Source organism: Pristis pectinata, chromosome 16, assembly GCF_009764475.1.
Source record: "Pristis pectinata isolate sPriPec2 chromosome 16, sPriPec2.1.pri, whole genome shotgun sequence".
NCBI classification, from domain to species: domain Eukaryota; kingdom Metazoa; phylum Chordata; class Chondrichthyes; order Rhinopristiformes; family Pristidae; genus Pristis; species Pristis pectinata.
In genome coordinates this window covers 15,741,793-15,752,755 of record NC_067420.1, presented here as the reverse complement: position 1 = coordinate 15,752,755, position 10,963 = coordinate 15,741,793, and the positions used below count along the sequence as shown (strand labels likewise).

General features: G+C 36.3%; 1 protein-coding gene across 7 annotated transcripts in view; it reads left to right on the top strand.

Annotated features, from left to right (window-relative positions):
• Positions 1 to 3,920: 3,920 nt before the first annotated feature.
• znf217 (zinc finger protein 217) overlaps positions 3,921 to 10,963 on the top strand; it is a 52,392-nt gene continuing 45,349 nt past the window's right edge. For 2 of the 7 annotated variants that reach the window (XM_052031514.1, XM_052031508.1), the window contains exon 1: positions 4,014 to 4,122. The gene's annotated coding sequence lies outside the window, so the exon portion shown is untranslated. Of the gene's footprint in view, positions 4,147 to 10,963 lie in introns of all 7 variants that reach the window. The other 5 variants (XM_052031507.1, XM_052031515.1, XM_052031510.1 and 2 more) reach the window with 5 other exon arrangements.

Sequence of the window (10,963 nt, the reverse complement as noted above, 5' to 3'; positions counted from 1 at the left end):
GCAGTTCAACCCAGATAAGTGTGAAGTGGTTCATTTTGGTAGGTCATATATGTTGGCGGAATATAGTGTTAATGGTAGGACTCTTGGCAGTGTGGAGGATCAGAGGGATCTTGGGGTCTGAGTCCATAGGACGCTCAAAGTGGCGGTGCAGGTTGACTCTGTGGTTAAGAAGGCATATGGTGTATTGTCCTTCATCAATCGGGGAATTGAATTTAGGAGCCGGGAGGTATTGTTGCAGCTATATAGGTCACTGGTCAGACCCCACTTGGAGTACTGTGCTCAGTGCTGGTCACCTCACTACAGGAAAGATGTGGAAGCCATAGAGAGGGTGCAGAGGAGAGTTACAAGGATGCTGCCTGGGATGCGGAGCATGCCTTATGAAAGCAGGCTGAGGGAACTCGGCCTTTTCTCCTTGGAGAGACGGAGGATGAGGGGGGACCTGATTGAAGTGTATAAGATGATGAGAGGTATTGATAGGGTAGATAGTCAGAGGCTTTTCCCCAGGGCTGAATTGGTGGCCACAAGAGGACATAGGTTTAAGGTGCTGGGAAGTAGATATAGAGGAGATGTCAGGGGTAAGTTTTTTTACTCAGAGAGTGGTGAGTGCGTGGAATGGGCTGTCAGAAATGGTGGTGGAGGCTGATACGATAGGGTCTTTCAAGAGACTGTTAGATCGGTATATGGAGCTGAGTAAAATAGAGGGCTATGGGTAAGCCTAGTAATTTCTAGGGTAGGAACATGTTCGGCACAGCTTTGTGGGCCAAAGGGCCTGAATTGTGCTGTAATTGTTCTATGTTGTATGTTCTATAAATTTAAAATAACATTGGAAACTACTGAATGAGGAGAGATTATTTGGCCAAGAAAACGCAAACTATTTTTTAATGATATCTCCAATGCACCATGTATTTTGGAGAGTAATCACTAATTCAGAAAATGAAAGCTCATTAATGTATAACTGATTTGCAGAGGCAATTGAAATGGTTACCAATCATACTTTGTGGTATACTGCAGCTTACTCTCCATATTCTTAATTTGCATTCATAATATAGTGGTTCGAGGAAAGGTGGTGGCAATACTGGTATAACACAATTTAAATTAGAATACTCAGTGAAAATCAGAATTATGTGCTTATTTTGAACATTAAATCTGTATGATAGTGTAATAGATACAACAGACTTCTGGGGTTCAGATACCTGCAGCAAAATTTCAGCTCTATCCTCAAAGGATCTGATACAATGCAAAAACATGAATACACTATAGTATGAACTCTGATATTCTACATTCATTAGCAAGTACACCGGCAAATGGTGCAGAGAAAGTCCTGGAAAACTATAGTACAATCAAAATGTACCATAAGCTGTCTCTATCACAGAACTGGTTGCTAAATTTTACAATCATGATCCACCTTATCTTAAGCCTAAACTGTTTGGTGGAGCTTATGTCAGAAAGGAAAAGCTAAAATCTAAAATCTTTCTTCAAAATGAATACTAAAAGCCTGGGTATTGCTGATATACATCAATTGCTGCTTCCTGATTCTATTTCAAGTTACCTTTTAATATATTATCCAGTGGAATGTTTGCAGGCAAATCAACTTAAGGATCATGGCAGCCAGGTTCAATAACCAATGTTCATCTTACTAACAATAGTTGTAGAATCAGGATGAAACTCTGAGTTCCCTTGATTTCCCCTTCTCTGATACAAATGTTGAAATTAATGTTAACACATCTTCTGTCTCTCAAGCTGGGATCCTTTAACTCATTATATACAAGGGACAGAGCCTGCAAGAGCCCTTGTCAGTTTGATTTAGTTGCTGACTGAATAAACTTAATGAGTTGTAGTGCAAGCACAGTATCCCTAACCTTTGAATAAATGTTCCTAACACAATTTTAAACATGAAACCGTAATATCAACGTGGTCAAAGAAATGCTTGATAAAGAGATAAGGTAGAAAGAAATGCAAGGTGATTCTGATAACACTAGAAGAAAGATGTGAGGATGCTTGTGTAGAGCATAAACATTGACGTGGACAAATTAGATCAACTGTTCTATATATTCCATGTAAATACCAGTTAATTAATTAGAACCTGGAAAGGACAGAATAATATAATGACAAGCAATCTATAGATTGTATGATTATATGAGGAGATAGCTTTGGTGGTACCTCTCCATTGTTTTGTAGGCAGTCTATAGCTGCTGTCTGGTAGATTATGAGCTTTGTGTTGGATTTGCGATCTTGATCTTTGAAGGGGTTTGTGAGATACTGGGGAAGATATATTTGAAATTCTTTCTTTATGATATTGGCAGTTAGGTACTTTGAAGAATAAGGTTAACATTTCCGTGAAACTATGAAATAGATGTTCTCTCAAGATGTTCTCTGGGGATGGGTGGGGGTGAGGAGAGGTGGATTAATGATGTGCAATGGGCTCTGATTGGTAGAAGACATTTAAGGTTCTTTATTTTGGATATTTTTAGTGTAAGCTTTCAGAAAAGGTTGTCTGCATAATACAGCTCAGTGACTGAGTCTAGTGTGAAGAAATGTCCCCTGAACAGGACATGAAGGTCTGAATTTGAATCTGAAGTTCCTCTTTGTCAAACGGAAAATCTAACTGAAGAAAAGAAAAATACTCAACCGGTCGTGCAGTATCTGTGAAGAAACAGATACTAATGTTTCAAGTCAGTATTTCATCAAAACTGAGGAAAACTAGAGATGAAACAAGGGAGAAGAGGCAGAGAGATCAAAAGTGAATGTCTGTGATAGGGTGGAGGAAGCAGAGATTGACCAAGGTAGCTTTGGAGACAGCTGAAAGTGAACGGTGAAGACTAATGTCATTTGGAAGGTATAATCTGAAATTACCAGAAAAAAAGGAAACAAATATAAATGCTGGGACTGTGAGATGTAAACCTGGGATTGTTGATAATCTAAATTGTTGAATTGCTGAATTCAGTGTTGAGTCCAAGATTGTGCCTAAATGGAAGGTAACATGCTATTCCCAGGCTCCACTGAACATGATCTACCTGCACTGCACTTTCTCTATAACTGCAACACTATATTCCGCATTTTGTTTTCTTTTTACTACTGTGATATAATTATGTATGCCACAATCTGTCTGGATGGCATGCAAAACAGAAGCTTTTCACCATATCTTGGTACATGAGACAATAATAAACCAATACCAATACCAATTGATGAACACTGAAAACAAAGAAGTCAGAGTATGATTGGGATGGAAAATTAAAATAAAAGGCAATTGGAAGCTTGGGGTCAAACTTGCATGAAGGCATTCTGCAAGGTATCAGCAATCCCCAGCATCAATGAAAGCATTCTGTGAATGTTTTCCAGTTCTTTTGGAAATAATTTCCAATTTCTGCTTGAGATCACCTGTACTGGAATGGCTGATAGATTTTCACACCTTTGCAGCTGTGCCGGGATTTTTGAGAAACAAAACACAAAAATTCAATCACTTGCATTCAAAAAAACCTACAGATTTGCAGATGTTTATAGAAATAGCACAAACCTGTGCAAAAGAGCCAATAAAGTTGTATTTAGAAGTTTTAACATAAAATAAAGGTTCCAAAAGAATCCCTGGCAAAAATGCACAGAAAACATTTTAGTAGATCAGTGACACAAAGCTTTGTCACTTCATTATTCACTTGGTTGTAGAGTCCAAAGTCTCGAAACAAATCCTGGCGAAGAGGAGGGCAAAATAAAATAATGACTTAATCTCTGATACATCTCACTTCCTGCATCATTATGTTTTATTTTGCTCGCCCTCCTCTCCACTCAAAAACTGGGGCAGTGCCTGGCAGGAATGTGAGACACATCCACACACATAAACAGATCGAAGGGGGCGCGCGCGTGCGCGTGCACGTGAGAGATTGTCGGCGGCGCGCTGGGCGTGAGAGAGCGGGGGCGTGCGGCGAGGACACGTGACGCCAGGCGTTGGGTGAGTGAGGCGGTGCGAGCGCTGGAGTGGTGTCGGTGGAATATAACACGGCAAAGGGAGCAGCGAGTAACTGCAGCACAGGCAGCGGAAGGTAGGAGGGGGAGCGGAGTAAATAAATAATGAGATAGCTTGAAATAAAGGGCATCAGGGAATGAGTCCAAACATTACAAGAGAAGCAGGTCGGTCAAGGCAGGGATCGGTGTGTATGTGTGTTTTATTTTGTTTGTTGCTGTTATCGAATGTATATTGATGAATTTAAACTTGTCGTTAAATGTTATAAAGTGGGGCTTATTCTTCTTGTAAGCACCTTTAAATCGAAACACCGTCTTCTTGTAATGAAATGAAGACTTCATTCAGCTGCTGTATAGAAATACATCAACAAGAACTCCAAACAGCAAAAAGTCAAGGGAGCCTTAACTTGGTTACGCAAAAAAAATCTAGGATTTCTTTCTTTCTATTACATATACAAAATAGAAAGAAAATAAACAAAAATAACTTATTTTTGATGATAGTAGAAAAAGAATATGGGTTCTAGTCGTATTACTTGACCAAGCTGTGTTAATTCAAGTTTAAAACGAGGGGAGTTTTATTAATGAACTGCGACTTGAAGGTCTGAGGGAGCCTTGTTAGTCATTATGAAAGTTCATTGATCGCTGTCAGTTTCTTTTTGTTTCGTTTGGATTGCGTTTGTGTCCTTAGTGGGCGATGTTTTCTGAACGATGCAGATTGTATACAGCGATCAATAGAAGAAATGCAAATGAACAACTTTTTAATATATTTTTTTTGGGGGGGGACCTCAACGGGTGTCCTATTATTAATTGTCTTCATAATCATATGGTGACGATTACTGTAAACTGATCTGCTTTATGTATTGGGTAATCGGAATTTTTTTTCGGTGGAAAAATCAATCAGAATAACGCCTAATCTTATTTTGAGAAGCAGTTCATTGGAGAAGATTGTAGCTCTTAACACTCGTTTTTATTCTAATCAGCAAGTCTAGGATCACATGGTCCAGGATTATGTTGACTGTTGGTCGCTTACCTCTTATCTTGTTAAGATCTTTATAGGAACTTTTAAGTGGCGCTTTTTTTTAAAGTATCTGTTGAATAGTATCTAAGAAATCGGTTGAAAATGGAAGGTTATTCAGACTTTATCTGCTGGAAGCAGGCAGTGACTTGCTGACTAATACCATGACGGTATGGTTGGGGGTTGTGTTAGGAGAAAAGGTAGCAAGCACAATGACATGACAATAGCATGAATGCCTTCACGCCATGTTTAGACATGTGTGCTGAAAGTCGCTTTTGAACTATACTGTAATTTTTTAACATAATGATTAAAATGTATGGAAGTATTTATAGTACTTTATACAGAGTAGAACTAATTAATGTAACTATTCGCAAAATAGTTGGATAGCGCATTGCAAAAGAAAAAAGCATCTCCATATTGCTTTTGTTGCATTCTTGGTTCCGTTTTAAAAGAACAGAAACTGCTTTTGAATCTTAAGGCCACTGGGAATAACTTTTGTGGAGCGTTTTATTTTCAGTCTTTTTTAAAAAAAACTAACTTTTTATGATGTGTTAAATAGCAGAACACTTTTGAACAGTGAATTATAATGACCATGTTTCCTTTCCAATAACGAATGGTACAAAATAACAGAAATTGTAGAGAATAGAAATTGTTTTTTTCCATTCCAGAAGAGGTTTACATTCAAAACCTAGGGACTGCATTATAGATTGGAGGAACAATTAGTTACTAATTGTTCAGAAGCAGGGTTGCTGAGCAATTGTTTACAAATTTGGGATAAAGGACACCTGAACTGAGGAATCAGAAAATTCCAGAGAAGTTGTAATTTTGTTTGTTTTTTGTCTTGGTTTTCACAGCCTTGATTGGAACTTTTAGTCTTTTTAACAAATGTCAGTGACACTAGATGGGTCTCTTTCAGGGTCTGAATGTTTTTTAAAAGTCTCAAGGTTGATTTTTTTGTGTGCTTTCAGAAATTGGCTAACTCCATGTGTTTAATAGAAGTGTTTGTTTTAGAAACAGTGGTTTTAAATTTCAATACTGTACTTGTTTGCTGACTACACATGCAGTACAGATGAAAGAATCATTGAAAGGCTTTCACAGCTATTTAATAAAACTGCTGAAATTTTGGCAAATCAAAATAATATATTTCTTACTCTATATTTTATCCTGAGTTAAAACTAGAATGATATGATGGGTCAGATTGCATTAGGTGTTTAGAGTTAGAAAAAAACTTAAATCTATTCCAAAACTACTTTGGATTTTAAAATAAAAGCAGTTTGGTCATGTTAAAAGGACCTTTTGGCTGCTTGATGTTTGCACAAAAGTTTTGCAATGCATGAACTTCAGCTTTTAATTTGCATCCTTTGTGGCATAGTAGTAGTTTAAGAGAACCATGTCAATTTAAAATTAATGGAAAACTAATCAAAAGAATCTACCAACTAATATTGGAAAATATCACATTGAAAGAAATTATTTGGTTGTAAGCAGCTGTAAAGATTTTAAGTATCATAATTATATTGTCAGAAAATGCACCAGGAAGTGAAAAGATCAGTTTTTATCTTGTGGGTTTAGTCATGTGTAACATAAAATTAGTAAACCTTTTGTCCCTATAATGGTAAAGTTTTTTTTCCATTTCCTTTTTCTTAAAAATGACATTAGTTTCTGAATATCCCCTTTTTTGAGTGAGCATACATGAAGGAAATTCTTGACCCCTTATTTTCTCAGTCTAGTTTTAAAGCACTGCTGCGATATACAGAATCAACAGGATTTTCAGTTTCTATAAATTCTATTAGTTCTCAACCACATTTTTAATCACTCTCAGTGCAAATGATTGTAACCTCTCTCCCTCCCCCAATCCCTGATAGTTGCAGGCTTTTTCCAGTATGATTCACTGATCAAGGAAGTGCTACATTTGTTTACCCGTATGTTGAAATGAATATCTTCATAGGCAGAATAATGATCACAGCAGCACCATTGTTGCAGAAGCCCTGTTAAAAAGGTTAACCTGAACCTCATATGATGGTGGAAAAGTTGAAATGTCAGCTGCTTTTGGCAGTTCAGAATAAAATTCAGTTGCCACTTGTTTTTGTTTTGCCTTTTTCAAAGCTGTGCATGATGTGACAAGTCCTCATTTTGTTTGGATGCAGTATAGAATACTCTAATCTCCATCTAAGCTATTGAAAAATATATCACAAATATCCAACTGCCTTGTTTTTTTTCCCCCAGTTTCTTTTATGTTCAGTGTAAATATAAAACCCAGACTTCCTGCAGAGAAGCAGTATTTTACAATCCAAAAGTCAAGGTTTCTAAAATATTCTGAGTTGTAAAGTGGAATGCACTTTCAGTCCAGTAAGCAAAGTATCTTTTATGCTGATTAGGTCTGGATTTTGTTAATATATTAATGATTTTATTTGCAATGTCTTCTTGCATATTCCTTGATACACAAAGCTTTTTTAAATTGTAGGTGAGGCTTGGAATAGGGCGAGGAATGTATGGAATCGGTATACTGTGTCTGTTAAAAGTTCAGCCCTTCATTGTATGGGGATAGTGCATTTTTTATATATAAAGTGAAAATATACTGTAGAGTCCAGTTGAAGGCTTGTAATTGAAAGTGGATACTGTTAAGGCATCTTGCTTTTGAAAAATCAAAGATGTCACTTTTGTATTTATGAAGCAACAGAGAAATTGAAATACCTAGTTCAGTAGACTTTTTTAGTGGGTTGCTTTGTATGTTGAAGTGGTTACTAGGCTAGTGGCTCTTTCCCACCCTTCCTTTCAGAGCTGTTTTTGATATACAAGCAGCCTCCTGTGTTGTGCCGTTAAATTAAAAGCCACATCTGTCCTTCACATTAGGCATGTCAGCCTGCCTGTTGGGCTTGTGGATTATGACCTTGGTGGCTTCATACACTTATTGAAAATGTAGATGTCTTTGCTGGTATTAGACAGCATTTATGTTTGGATTACACATACATCCTGTACTGCATAAAGTTTTGGGTTTAAACAGTTCCCTAAATTAGAGGCTTGCATAGTTGTCTTTTCTCTTCAACAGCCTTGGTATGTCATGTTTTGTTGCAGCATATCTCTTTTGTGGGAAGTTGGAAGTTGATTGCTATATGTTATTGCATTGTACTAGTTCACCTTGCACTGTTCCAGTCAATCTTGTTTTTAATTTTGAAGTGTCCATTTGGTGTTTTAATCTGCTAGCAGATTGAAACAGTAGCTGATAAATGTTCATTGGCCTGTACTGTCAAACTTGGAAGGTTTGGTTTGCTCACTTGCATTTCTGGGTAACCGCTGTGACTTTAGCTGTGTAAATAATACAATAGGACTTTTATACCTTTTTTATACTAGAAATAACCCCACCCATGTATTTCATTTGATGAAATGACTGTTATGCAAATTCCATACAGGTTGAACAAGAAAATAAAGACCCATTTAAACAAATAGCTCAAAATGTCTTTTTGAAATTTCTATATGAAGTGAAACATACTAAATATTGTGACTTATTTTTAAAAAAAAACTTGTTACAATGGCATTCAGATCTGAAATTCAACAATTTACGAAGTATTTCCCTGTTCTAAATGTGAAATGGCAGCATAGTAAAACACTTTTTGTGGATTATCTATGGAAATACAAATAAGAGTGAATTGCTGTGAGGCAGTGTTAAGTAGTGTTTTTAATTCGGTTTTAATACTTTAAGGACAAGAATATGTGACATCTACTAGCAGTAGTAGTAGACATTGGTTCCAGTAGATCAGCTTGTAAAGTTATTTTATAGGTGAGCAATACAAAACTAGATAAATCTAGTCCCTTTCAGTTTTCAGACTATTACACTGTCTTTCTATTTGGTTTTTCTTTTCTGAATTAACTGATCTTGGCTAAGGTGCCAGTAAATGTGCTTAAATTGGCCTTTACATCAAAAGACTCAGATCTGAAGCTAATTGCAAATATTTTTAATTACAGTTTTAAGAATAGTGGCAGCAAATTTAGTTCAGAAGTCTTATTTATCCACCCAATTTATTTTCTTTTGACTTTGAACTGAATATTCAAATGTTTTGGAAGTATGCAACAGTCGTTCTTTCAGTCAACCTTTTTATAAATGGTACTCATCTAATTAGTACTTTTTTTATCCTGCAGTCCGTCACAGTGAGCATCAGTACTATTTAACTATACTAGTCAGAAAATATCCAACCCCTTCTGGATTCCACTGTAGTGCATGAATATGTGGATGTGCTTACAGTGCAATCCTCTTGATCACTATTCTTGAGCTCATGGAAACTTCATTTGAGGCTTCCAGGAGCTGGCATTTGGGTGTTAATAGAATAGGCCTGCCAGTAAACCTTGTATGATTTTAAAAACTTAGTTCCCATTAGTTACCCCCTTTGATAATATTTGATATACTTTATACTGTACAAAAGAGTAAAAGGTCTTTGCACATTACTCTACCCAAACATTATTTTAGTGCATTTGCTGAGTGCCATCACTTTTTTTTTCTGTTGTATAGATATAAGCAGTGAAGTGCAGATGTAACCACAGTAGCAGTAAGTGCAGTGCTCTCAGGAAATTTTCTTAACACAAATCAGCACTAAGTACCACTGAACTAACAATCGCTACAATGTTTTAATACCAGTTTTGCAGCATCTCGGATCTGTTTGCGTCACAAATGAATATGACTGATACTTCCCTTGATTCTTTGATACCAACTTCCTCTTCTGTTCTGTCTTTTGATCTTTCGGTTAGCTATTGCCTACTATTAATACTTTTTTAATCCCTCTAGTGCAGTAGTTTACTACCTGGGTTGCTTTCTCTTATAGTCTCTAATATGAATCTGGCAAGAACTATAAAGAATGCAAAATCTATTATCCTTTTTCCTGTGGGTTAAAGCTTTAATTAGTGGTACATTAGAAGCTATGATGTCTTTGGTAATACAATTTTACTTGTGCAAGTTCTACAGAAAATAAAAGTATTAATTGGATCACTGTTATAGGATTATGAAATTATTTCAAAGTATTCCTGAGGGATTTGGTAGTCTTTAAACTTTTGACATTTATTTTTCCAGTTTTGGGTAAGTTACAGTGAATCCTTTTTTTGTTAAATTCTCTTGGACAACTTCCTCCCCCTCCATCCTGAAAATCTTTAGTCCATGTTCATTTTGGGGTAAGACTCCATAAGCAATATTCACAGTAATATCTCTTAAGTAATCATTTTTTCTTTGTAGCATACTGTTTGCTTATTCAGCCAATCCTGATCACTTCCTGTCCACCATCCATAAAAAGTGCCAAAACGAATAGCTGGATGGTGACCTGTAGTAATTTTGACTGATTCTTTCTATATTCGTCCGTGGATACTGTTGGCATAACGGATGAGAAATTGCCTAAGGATGACACATTGTGAATTGAATGTGAGCTTTTCTTATTTCTGAGAAATTTCCCTGAACTAACATAAATTTCTCATGAATTTTTGACATGGTATCAGTAGATGGGAGAGTTGGTGGTGTGAAAGGGAGAAGGAAATTTAATGACATAGAATATGATAAAAATATCAGATTCAGTATTTTAATTCAAGTGTTAATTTAGCTGGTTTTTAACTATATACTCAATATTAAACCACTATGTTCAATCAATTTCATTTGCTGCATTTTGTTCATTGCAATCCAAACCAGCATTCAAGTGTCTGCACTGAACATACTAAATTGAAAGTCAGCAGAATTGCAGATACAGTTGGAGATTTGACTCCAGTAGTTAAATTATTAGGTAAAATTGCTTTTAAAACGCCTCTTCGTGTTGTGATGGTCCTTTACCTAAGCTCAATATTTTATTTAAAAGAAATGCTTATAAGCTCCTTCTATCCTTTTAGAATGTTTACTGAAGAATATGGATTAGTGAAGAGTTTGTCACTGAGGGAAAGCTGGCATATTTCATAAGGTATAGCATAGAACAGACGACATTCAAACTAGTTACTAAGTTCTTGGTAGGGTCTGTTAGCTTGCATCTCCGG